Source organism: Amphibalanus amphitrite, unplaced genomic scaffold (assembly GCF_019059575.1).
Source record: "Amphibalanus amphitrite isolate SeventyFive unplaced genomic scaffold, NRLGWU_Aamphi_draft 000031F_arrow, whole genome shotgun sequence".
NCBI lineage: Eukaryota > Metazoa > Arthropoda > Thecostraca > Balanomorpha > Balanidae > Amphibalanus > Amphibalanus amphitrite.
Window position 1 is genome coordinate 1481065 of NW_024881527.1, and position 11943 is coordinate 1493007.

General features: G+C 47.2%; 1 long non-coding RNA gene across 1 annotated transcript; it reads left to right on the plus strand.

The window, feature by feature from the left end:
- Positions 1-5200: 5200 nt before the first annotated feature.
- On the plus strand, positions 5201-6692 carry LOC122368057. The gene is made up of 2 exons (XR_006254175.1): positions 5201-5563; positions 6473-6692. It is a non-coding gene; the product is annotated as an uncharacterized LOC122368057 (long non-coding RNA).
- The last annotated feature ends 5251 nt before the right edge of the window (positions 6693-11943 follow it).

Consider the following 11943-nt stretch of genomic DNA (forward strand, 5'->3'; position numbering starts at 1 on the left):
TCACAAACTGAGTGCCAACGCCCGAGGTTTCCTGCCGGTGGTACGGACATCAGTTGATGGATCGTGATGAAACTTCCCATGCATGTTGGGGCAAGTATTGGCTATCATATGGTATAAGAAATTTGACCGGGTCAGGTCAGGTCACGGAGCTATGACGTCACAAGAGGAACAGCGTCCGGTACTATTTTTGAAAAGCGCCCGAACCACTATTTTGCTAATTCTTGTCACCTCAATGGGAATATGCAGCAATATTAGCTTCTATAGGGAGCAAATGGACCTCCCAAATCCAAAAATACAATCAGATTTCAAAAATTTAAATTTTGATTTTTCGAATTTCTGCCGCCGACTGTGACCTTGCCGACTTCCGGCGCTCCCAACGCGCCATTTTTAGAGCTAGGGAAACGAAATACATACCAAACGATAGAGAATTGATCAAGAAACACGATAGTGAAGGTTTCAAGTCGATATCTCCCACCGTTTTGCCGCAATCGCCGCCGAAAGTTGAAAAAAGTCTATTTTTCCGAAAATTTGACCTTTGACCGGTCAAAAGTAGGTCAAATGTTGACCTAGGACCAAAAAATATACCACCAATCGCGAGATCTCGTTGAGAGCAATCCGTTGGTTTTTTCCGCTAAGCTCTACGACCTTCCGTTTCGAAACGCCAGGGGGGGGGGTCGTAACAACCCCCCCCCCCCCCCCTGGTCGTTCGTGCTATGAGAAATGGCCTGGTCGTGCGAGGGTTAATTAATCAATTAAGTTCATGTTAACCAAATTGCATCATATCGCATATCATTCGATTCGGCTGATCACCAGGAACACAATGACACCATTTTTAAGCTCTAGCTTCATTATGTGCCAAGTTATTGGCAAAAACGTCATTTGACCTCAGTTGACCTCATTTGACCTGACCCATGGATAAGTACACCAAACAAAGAAGCACCAAGTGACCTGCTGTTAAGTAATGTGGTTTCAAAGCACAAAAGTGATAGAACGAAGCGGATATCTCCAGTATTTTCTTAATTTAGTATTTTTCCATAGGCTTAACTTTATGACGAATGACCTCTAACTGACCTCAGGTCAGTGACCTCAAAAAACCCGAACTATATGTTATACAACTCGGTGAACGTAGCACATTCTGAAAGTTTGAAGGAAATCAGTCCAAAACTGTGAGTTGGACAGGTGTAAAAAGAAAATTGAAATTTGACCATGACCTTGTACCGGTTTTCCTGATCTGGTGACCTGACCCAAGGTCACCCAGACCTGAAATTTTCAGGTCATATGTAAAAAGGCTGCCGCATAGGCTGTGCTAAATTTGGCGGCGCTGCGCGCAGTCGTTTTTACGTTATCTTCGAAAACCTTAGGGGGGTCGCATCGAACCCCCCCCCCTGCCAGGGCGAGGGTTGATGGGAGTACTTGGCTCCGATGAACCGAAGAGTGTAATTTGTGTGTGTGTGTGTGTGTGTGTGTGTGTGTGTGTGTGCTCCTATACATTGACGTACCCATACGGCTACCAGATTGCAATACAGGGTGTTTAAAAAAAAATGAGACGATACAGAATCGTTATATGTCGGAAAGTAATTACGCCAGGAGAATTATGAATATGTCATTCAAAAGAGGATTGTTGAAAGTTTTCATGGTACGACGGTTTCTTGTACTTTGATTTTCAGGTCAGGGTCAGGTCATCATAGGTCACGGAAATCTTATGTCATAAGTCGGTCACGTGACACATATTTTATGGTCTATTTAGGCCATAGATTTCAAATTCGATGTCGCCTGTGTCATTTGAGGCCATTTTCACCTAAATTGAGCTGAGGTCAGGTGACTTTCAGGTAAAAAAAGGTCAAATTTCAAAGTTGACATATTTCAATAAAAAACATGTCTATCGGATGCAGTTTGAGCTCAGGAGCACGATGGTACTATTTATATTAGCGTTCGATGTCAAATTCGTACAGAAAAATTGATTTAAAAAATGTAAAATTTTGAAATTTTTGGTATAATGTCTATAACATGGCCATTTTTTAACCCGCGCGGGGCTGGGGGGGGGGGGGTAAATTTTACCCCCCCTTGCGAATTTTTGCGATATCTCAAAAACGGCGGCGTGCAGCGCCGCCAAACTTTCAGTACCTTTTCTTACATCAATTTGACACGTTCCCTGAAAATTTGAGCGAAATCCGTCGGAAAATTTTTGAGAAATTGACGTTTTAGTGACGTCATGTTCGCCATTTTCGCCTCAAAAACGGCAAAAGTTCAAACGCCGGTAACATCTTCATTTTTAAAGGAATCAAGACGTAACAAAAAAGGTTATACGTAATTTTACTTGGTCTATCAAATGGTTATCTCGGTTTTTTGAAAATTTTGGATTTTGGCCTAATTTTTTTCAAAAAACTGATTTTTTTGGGAAAATCATTATAAAATCCAAAATTTTGAGTCTATCGAAAAAACCGGAATATATGTCAGAGAAGTGGTCTATGTGCACCTACATACCAAATTTTAGAAGAATCGGTTCAAAAATGTGGGAGTTATTCAAAATTTTATGACGTCACGACACACAAATTTTTTGAAAAATGACTTTTTTGGAAATTCTAGACCTCGTACGGAAACAAAAATAGCACCATTCGATTCGCCGTGAAAAACTGCATCAGATAGACACCTTTTTAGGCCTTAACAACCAACTTCAAAATTTGACCTCACTTGACCTGACCTTGACCTGACCTCGACCTGAAATTCATCCAGAGGTGGTCCATATCACTTATTGAGTGTGCCTATTGAATTCTATGAGTAAAATGACCCATAAAACATGTGTCGCACATGCCCTTTTCTATATTTTGTTTTTTGGTGACCTGACCTGACCTGACCTGACCTGACCTTGACCTTGACCTCTGAATGATATTGTATGCAACGAATATTGTCTTGGTAGCCTAAGAACACGTTTTGGGCGATCAGTCTCAGTCCATGACTCCATTCTTCGGCAACTACGGTGCAAGGCCGATACTGTAGAAACTTGCAATTTGTACCCTTGACCTGACCTTGACCTTGACCTCAAACTTTAAATTAAGTACATGTTTTTAGTAGTTCGTGATGAGAGCTTTCGACTGGCGTTTGAATTTTCCAAATCGGACCATTAGTTCGGGAGATAACAGGGGGGGGGGGGTAAATTTACTCCCCCCCCCCCCCCAGCCCCGCGCGTTCGGCTGGAGACCCCAGCCCCGCGCGGGTTAAGATATCTGGCTAAAACTTGCTAGAGTAAGTCATAAGCATGTGTTCTATCATATATATTCCGTTTTTTATCGGAAAGCAAAAAAATTGGAAAAGAAGTTAAAATTACAAATTTTGAATTTTGATAGTATATAATATAATCAAAATTTTCAAAATTTTGAAAATTTGAGATAGCGGTTTGATAGCACAGTCCATTCTGAGTCCTCTCATGCAAAGAAATTGGATCTAGCTAAAAAAACCTGAGCTCTTGGGAGCGATTGCCGTGGTTCAATGATTTGCGTCGAACTCGGCCAAACATGACGCCACTCTGACGTCATTTCCGGCCGACCTATGATAGATACTCAGTTCAAATTTGGACACAAGGTGTCAAACTGATGCAGCCGAAGGTACTGAAAGTTTGGCGGCGATACGTTAAGCGGTTTAGAAGTTATTGCAGAAAAACGGGAGGGGGCTATGAATAGCCCCCCCCCCCCCCCAGTGGCGCGCGGGTTAATTAAAACTGCTCTGAAGTGCGTAAAAAATCAAAATCTAATGGGTTTTTGGAATTTGGAGACTTGGGGAAGTATCCTCCGCAGCAAGACCGTCTTTCTGGATCAGCCAGTCTCTCGTCTGGTGTGTAGGCATCAATGAACTCTTTAACCCTAATTAGGATATTTCTACAAAAACTACGCAGACATATCGAGTCACACAGTAGTCTGCTATTCGGCCATCGATCTCAATACTATCACTCACGAAGTGAAGAAGGAGGCAAGCTGAAGCTCTTCGCCGACTATGCTGCACGAAGAACAGAATGATTGAGCCCTCCTCCCTTACCATGGCGAAGACTACGGTTTCTAATTCGGCTCGTGGGCTACCAACCCAGCAAACATGCCCACATGGGTCCCATATGGGGTGAACATGGGCCAGATGGGCCCACATGGGACATGGGCTACAGATGGGCTACCCATATGGGCCCCATATGGGATAAAAATGGGACAGGTGGGCCAAACGCATGTGGGCTGGAGATGGGCATCCCATGTGGGTCCCATATGGATCACCCATGTGGGCCCCATTTAAGTTACTCCAAGTGCATAAAAGCAAAAAAGGTGGCTGTTGTTCATGTGTATTTTGGACTCCAAGTATATCAAATTCCTACATGATGCCATATGGGGTGAATGTAGGCTGGCCCATATGGGTCCCATGTGGGCGCCGCGTGGGTCCCATATGGGGCCTACGTGGGCTGGCCCATGTGGTTCCCACGTGTCACCCACTGGTATTCCCATGTGGGGCTCATATGGAAGAGGTGGGGGGGGGGGCATGTGGGCCCCATATGGGAACCATGTGGGCATGTTTGCTGGGATATGAACATTTCCTTTACTACAAAATTTTGGTAACTGGCCCGACACCTATCTGGGCTGGATGCGGGCAGCATGTGGGCAGACTGGGCACCAGCAAGCTGGGCACACCCATCCGGGGCCCACATGGGGCCCAAATGGGCGAACTTTACTACAAAACTTTGTTAACTGACCCGACACCTATCTGGGCTGGATGCGGGCAGCATGTGGGCAGACTGGGCACCAGCAAGCTGGGCACACCCTTCCGGGGCCCACATGGGGCCCAAATGGGCAAACGCCCAGCCAGCATGCCCATGTGGGCCCCACATGGGCAGTTGATGGGCATGGTGGGCTAGGTGGGCCATGGGCTAGAGATGGGCAAATATGTGGGCTGCATGTGGGCCCCACATGGGCTGCCCACATTTTTTGGCAGGCATAATGATTGATAATGAGATTGCTTGCACCATGTACGAGGGCATATCCAGGAATTTTGGTGAACACAGGCATTCACGCGGTGTTCCTGTATGGTGGGCTTAACATGGGCACTGCGTGGGCAGCCCATGTAGTGGGGTGTAGGTGGGCTGGATGTGGGCAGCCCATTATTTATTTTTTCACTGTCCAATGTGTATGATATTACAAGAAACAAGAACTCGCTGTTTATGTAGTCTCAGACTCTCATGCCTCCAAAATACACTTCGACGTCGTGAGGAAGTCGCATAGTTGATGTTTGTGAGACCAGCTACGGCTGATATTGGATAGTCAATGTTGTGATTGTGTCGTATGATTGTGTCGCCTGAGCCCGCCCCTGCGCGGGCGACCCGCCGGCGGAGCTCGGCCCACCGGACGGGGCCTGGGGCCGCCTCTGCACCGCCCGGGGCGGTGACCGGCCGACCGGCCGGTCGGCTGTCGGGGCTGCGGCGTCTGGGCGGGCCAGTTGGCGTTCAGACTCTGAGTGGTGTGCGTGTCCAATAAAGCCTTATTAAGCCACGGGAAGGTCGGCCTTTGGAAGACCAAGCTGTTCCGGGTGATCTTCCGTGAGTACCTTACAGTTTGGTGGTCACACCAATCTGTTCGACCATGGGAATGGGTCATTCAAATAAGTAATTTGTCAATTAGAAAAGCATAATAAAGGTTCCATGCGTGACATCAGTCACAAATGGTTTGACACCAGCGTTGATGTTCGATTTAATGAGTAAACATCGCGCTCCTCGTTCCGCACCGTCTGTATCAAAACTAGCCAAAGTCGGTCTCTGGTCCTCCGTTTGAAGTGGCTGCGAAAATTACGGGAAACATTTAATGTTTGTTTCGAATATTAGTTAAAGTGACAATGTCATGTTGAAATTTGATATTTCGTAGGCCCCACCTTTTTGTTCAAGGAGCTGAAGACCGATTCTCGAAGTTCGACACCGTTCTCCCGCTATCGCCCCTCAATGTCAATGTACGAAATGTGTGCACGCTTTGAATCGCATCAATATCCTCAATGTTTCAATGTGTCGCATCAATAATCGCAATAATCGCAATAATCGCATAATCGCAAAAATCGCATCAATATCCTCAATGTTTCAATGTGTGCGCCGTTTCGAATTGGCCTCCAATAACAAAACTTTCCTGGATCTTTTCTTTAAACTTCATAAAGTCAACACGTTTTTCCCACATTATCCTCAACGTTCACTTCCATACTCGTAGGTATTTCCCAGGACTTTTCACTTCGCAAAAAAGTTAACAAGTTGATAGTGACGGTTCGTTCAAAAAGCTCTTGCAAAATGTTTCCCCGATTTTGGTCCTCAAACTATCCATTTTTGATTCATGGAAATTCAGCAACGGTAGTAAAATAAGGAGGCTCCCTGGCTTCCAATTTTTTTTTATAATGACTGTCCATTCAACGATTATCAGATAATGTGCTTACATTGTGGCTTTCTTAGTGTGCCCTATTTATTTCACAGACGCTGTCAACCTGAACCCGACGGTGACCTGCCAAGAAAAGGATCTCGAAAAGGCCGTCGGCAAGTGGCTGACAAACTGCCGCGACCGTGACGGCCAGCGATCAGACCGGGGGCGAGGCCGTCCGCCCGCCCAGTGACTTGTGTCTCGATGAGCGCAGAAAGAAATACAGGACTGTGCCTGATGTATGTTGTTTTTATGGGAATAAAGTGCTGGAAGGAAGCATATTTCGTCTCGCATGACATCGCACATTGACGGACAGTGCGAGAGCACCGCTGAACGTCAGGCTGGGAGGGACACTTTCAAATGGGAGCGTAACGTGGATTGGGTTTACATAGATTCAGGTGGGTGGCGTATATGGGGCCGGGTGGGGCAGGCATTGTAGGACAGGGCGGGTGCTGAGTGGCGAGTGGGTCCCATGTGGGGCCAGTGTGGGGTAGCCCATGCGGGTGGCGAATGGGTCCCATGTGGGTGGCAAATGGGTCCCATGTGGGTGGCAAATGGGTCCCATGTGGACTCCCAGGTGGGTGGCAAATGGGTCCCATATGGGGTCAGTGTGGGCTGGCCATAGGCGTCGCCAGAGATTTTCGGTTGGGGGGGCAAAATCAACTTTTGTGTTATAACTTGCCTTTCCCCAGTCTTTACTCACTCGTTTTACATATCATTTGACGCGCAATGGTGCGAGGAATCCGATGGTGGCAAAGGTGTCCTTCTAGCTATGACATGTAATTTTTCTACAGAAAAATTCGAAATTTTTAAATTTCATGACAAAAACGACTGGTAGAATTATAGTATATTGTGGCTGCGATAACCGACGCACTGCAGAGGGTCCCTGTGCAGACGCTCGACGCTCATGATCATTACCCAGAAAAAGGTGAAAAACGCTCCATTTAATCGGATCACCCTGCTAAAACCTCCATTCACGCATGCATGCAGAGGTTTTACGTGAAATGCATAGGACTTATCCCAGCCGCCGATCGTAGCTAAGTTGGGCATTCGGCGGAGAGTGAATGTCGGAAGTGTGAATTGGAAGTAATTCATCTTTGCTCCAGTGAGAGGAAGTGTTTTGTTCACTCGAGTGTGAACAAAAGTTTCTCGTTTTTCGTGTGAAGGAAGCGCTGCAAACGCGAACAAAAACTGTTTAACGGAACCAAAAGTTACGCACGGCATAGCGGCAAGGGATCTCTTAGAGATAGGCTTGGGACTTCCAGGCCATTTCAGGCCACTCAGGGTCAGTGCTGACTCTCAGAAGCATGCTTAGGATCCCGGAGATCGGCGTGGGTCACCTCAAATATTTACGTGTACGTGGTGCTTTAGGGCTTTCCGAGCCCAAAGTGGGGCCCTCAGAAGCCAGTGTGGGCGGCGGGTGCTAAGAGACTAGGCCCAGGGTGAGCCTGGAGACCTCGGATAACAGTGTGAACCCTCGGGGTCTGTGTCGAATCCCTAAGGACCCTACGTAGGGACATAATATTGCGGACGTCCTCAGAGGGACACGTGAGCTGTGACCCCTCAGATGCCGGCTTGGAGTTAGCAAAGTTTGTCGCCTCAAAAGTTTTGGCTGAACTATCAGAGGCCAGTTAAGGTTCTCAGAAATGTTCGAAGGCTCAAAGATCCCTGTATGGGCCCTCAGAGAACATGGACACCAGTGGGACTTTCAGAGGCCGGTTTGGGCCCTCTGAAAGCTTCTTTAGGGCTCAGTGGAGCTCCCTAGGAGCCTTTGTTTAAAGCAAGCTCATGAGCCCTGCGACACTTGTACGGTACTTGAGCCTGTCGCAGACATTTGACGAGGGTTGAGAAAGGCCCCGCGAAGATTTCGTTTCACGCTTTGAACGAAAATTGTGTCAGCACTCCAAAACTTATGAAAATCAGCTGTAAAATGTAATAAAGAACGAACTAGGAACATGAAATAAATCACAGCATTGACATTTCCGAGTCTGGACTCGGAGTCTTGAAGATTTTGGCGACTGCGAGTCAGACTCTGGTTTGAATTGCACGCTCCAACCGAGTCTGACCTCACAGGCATTCTCAGAAAGGTACCCCCATTTTTTCCCGACTCCAAAATCTCATCGGATCTGTATCGATCTCAGGGTGTGCCCGGTCCGAGGTTGGGGGGGGGGCAAGCTGCCCCGCTTGCCCCCCCCCGTGGCGACGCTAATGGGGCTGGCCCATATGGGTCCCATGTGGGCGCCGCATGGGTCCCATATCCCGCGCCCCACTGGGGTCTGTGTATAACACGCCCTACTGGGGGGGGGGGGGCTATTCATAGCCCCCCCTCCTAACTCCGAAACTACTAGGCCGATCGTCAAAATTCAAACGGCGTCTGATAGCCCCGGAAAAACTGTCGAGCGAAACCTAATTTCATTGACCTCGAGGTCACCGATGACGTCACAGGTCAGGTCAAAGTAAAAATTATTAGCATTTTGGCTTGTTCACATTTTGGGCTCTGGCCGCCGTCTTACAAGTCAGATCAGGCTCATTTTTGGTTTCCACACTCGTGAAGAGATGCTCTAGATACTTTGAGGGTACCAAACTTGTACTTTGATTTTCAGGTCAGGGTCAGGTCATCACAGGTCACGAAAATATTATATCATGCGTCGGTCACGTGACACATGTTTTATGGTCCATTTAGGCCATAGATTTCGAATTTGATGTCGTCTGTGTCATTCGAGGTCATTTGGAGTCGAATTTCGCTTAGGTCAGGTCACTTTCAGGTCAAAAAAGGTCAAATTTTGAAGTTTACATTTTTCAACAAAAAAAGGTGTCTAATGGATGCAGTTTGAGCTCAGGAACACGATGGTGCCATTTATATTGGTGTACGATGTCAAATACGTACTGAAAAATTGATTTGAAAAATTAATAATTGCGAATTTTTTGCAATAATGCGTATAACTTGGCCATTTTTGAAGATATTTAGCTAAAACTTGCTAGAGTTAGTCAACATCATGCGTGCTGTCACATATATTCCGGTTTTTTCGAAAAGTCAAAAACTTTTTGAAAAAAATATAAAAATATAAATTTTGAATATTATTATATAAAATTTTCGAAATTTTCAAAATTTTGAAAATCCGAGGTAGCAGTTTGATAGCGCGGTCAATTCTGAGTCCTTTCATGCAAAGAAATTGGATCTAGCTTAAAAACTGAGCTCTTGGGAGCGATTGCCGTGGTTCAATGTTTTGCGTCGAAATCGGACGAACATGACGTCACTCTGACGTCATTTCCGGCCGACCTATGGTAGCTACGAAGTTCAAATTTTGACACAAGGTGTCAAATTGATGCAGCCGAAGGTCCTGAAAGTTTGGTGTCGATCGGTCAAGCGGTTTGGAAGTTATTGCAGAAAAACGGGAGGGGGGCTATAAATAGCCCCCCCAGTGGGGCGCGGGATATGGGGCCTACGTGGGCTGGCCCATATGGGTCCCACGTGTCACCCACTGCCATTCCCATGTGGGGCCCACATGAGTGGCCCACGCGGGACCCATATGTAAGAGGTGGGGGGCCCATGTGGGCCCCATATGGGAACCATGTGGGCATGTTTGCTGGGAATAGATAGGTAAGTCCTTAGCACCAAGCGGAGCTTGACTTGTCAAAATGATTACAAAACTACATCGTATGTACTTCAGTATGTATGGATTGTATGTACTTCAGCAAACAACTGATCCATCCAGATGGATCAAAATTCACATTACCGACTTTTCCTCACAGAAAATTTTCTTATAGTTCTTCTGAATGCTTGAGACGAGGTGTTAGTATCACTGATGTTAGTTGTCGGACTTTCGTCCCCGTCTTGAGTTGAGATGTTAGTTTCACAACGTTTCGGCCAGTTACTTCTCCGGCCGTCGTCAGGTGTTCTTTGGCCCTTAGAAGGACCTGGATGTTGGTGGCGTTGCGCCGTACGCGTCATACCGTTCGAAAGCTCCTGTAGTCAGCGGGAATCGAACTCGGGTTTCCCCGGTGATAGTCCACGGTTCTAACCACTCCACTATCGAGGCAGACATCGTTATGGAGCTGGAAACTTGGTGTCATTTATCCCCCAGATGTTTTTCTGATTTCCTTAGTAGTGGGAGTAAATCCCGTGCAGCTGCGGCAGGTCATACAAGGGCGAGACTGGCCGCCCACTGGCGGTCAGGCTCGAAGAACACAGGAAGGCCACCATCCGAGGCGAAACACTGAAATCCGGTGTGGCGGAGCATGCATGGTCTGAAGGAGATCACAGACCTGCTTGGGATGATACCACCATCATCGACAAGGAGCCACACTGGAAAATCAGAAAAATCAAGGAAGCCGCACACATGGCGCTGGCTAGCAACCCCATCAGCAAGCCAAGCGTTGACATCAGCCCAATATGGCTCCCACTACTAAGGAAATCACAAAAACATCTGGGGGATAAATGACACCAAGTTTCCAGCTCCATAACGATGTCTGCCTCGATAGTGGAGTGGTTAGAACCGTGGACTATCACCGGGGAAACCCGAGTTCGATTCCCGCTGACTACAGGAGCTTTCGAACGGTATGACGCGTACGGCGCAACGCCACCAACATCCAGGTCCTTCTAAGGGCCAAAGAACACCTGACGACGGCCGGAGAAGTAACTGGCCGAAACGTTGTGAAACTAACATCTCAACTCAAGACGGGGACGAAAGTCCGACAACTAACATCAGTGATACTAACACCTCGTCTCAAGCATTCAGAAGAACTATAAGAAAATTTTCTGTGAGGAAAAGTCGGTAATGTGAGAAAATTTTCTTGTTTTCGACTTTTCCTCACAGACTTTTCCTTTTAACCCTCGCCGTGCAATGGGGGGTGATGCTACCCCCCACCCTAGGTTTTATGCAAACAAATTGCCACTTGGCACCTTCCCTGAAAATTTCAGGTCAGGTCGCCAGGTCACCAAAACCGGCACAATGTTAGGCGTAAGAACCGTAAGCCTAAGGGCCACCAAATTTCAGATGTGTTGTATTTCCGAATTCCGATGCATGCTAAACAGGGATGCGGAGCCGTGGAAATTTCAGAGGGCTCCGGCTCGGGCTCCGGCTCCAGGTGAAATACCATGGCGGCCTCCAGCTCCTTCTCCGGCTCCGAGTAAAATGGTCCGGCTCCGGTGGCTCCGGCTCCGGCTCCGGCGCCAATACTCAGCATCCCCTATGCAATTAAATACGGGTGGAAGAAAAAAGACGATGGGATTGGTGCACGTTGCTGCTGTATTTGCATGATTTGCATAACAAGGCTATTTTCATATTTTGAATACCGCATGTGGAATATTGGGGGCTACTGTACCCCCAGGTAAATTATTGGGGGGTCCGGACCTATATATGGCCTTGGTCCGGACCCCTGCGTACCCCCCTGTGGCGAAGCCTCTGCTCCGGCTCCGAACCCCTGATGCTAAATCATCGACTCAAAGGCGCTGGTAGTAAAATCCCCTATGCATCCCCTATGTGACCTTTATGACCTAGTGACGCATTGCGTATTTACAAATTGC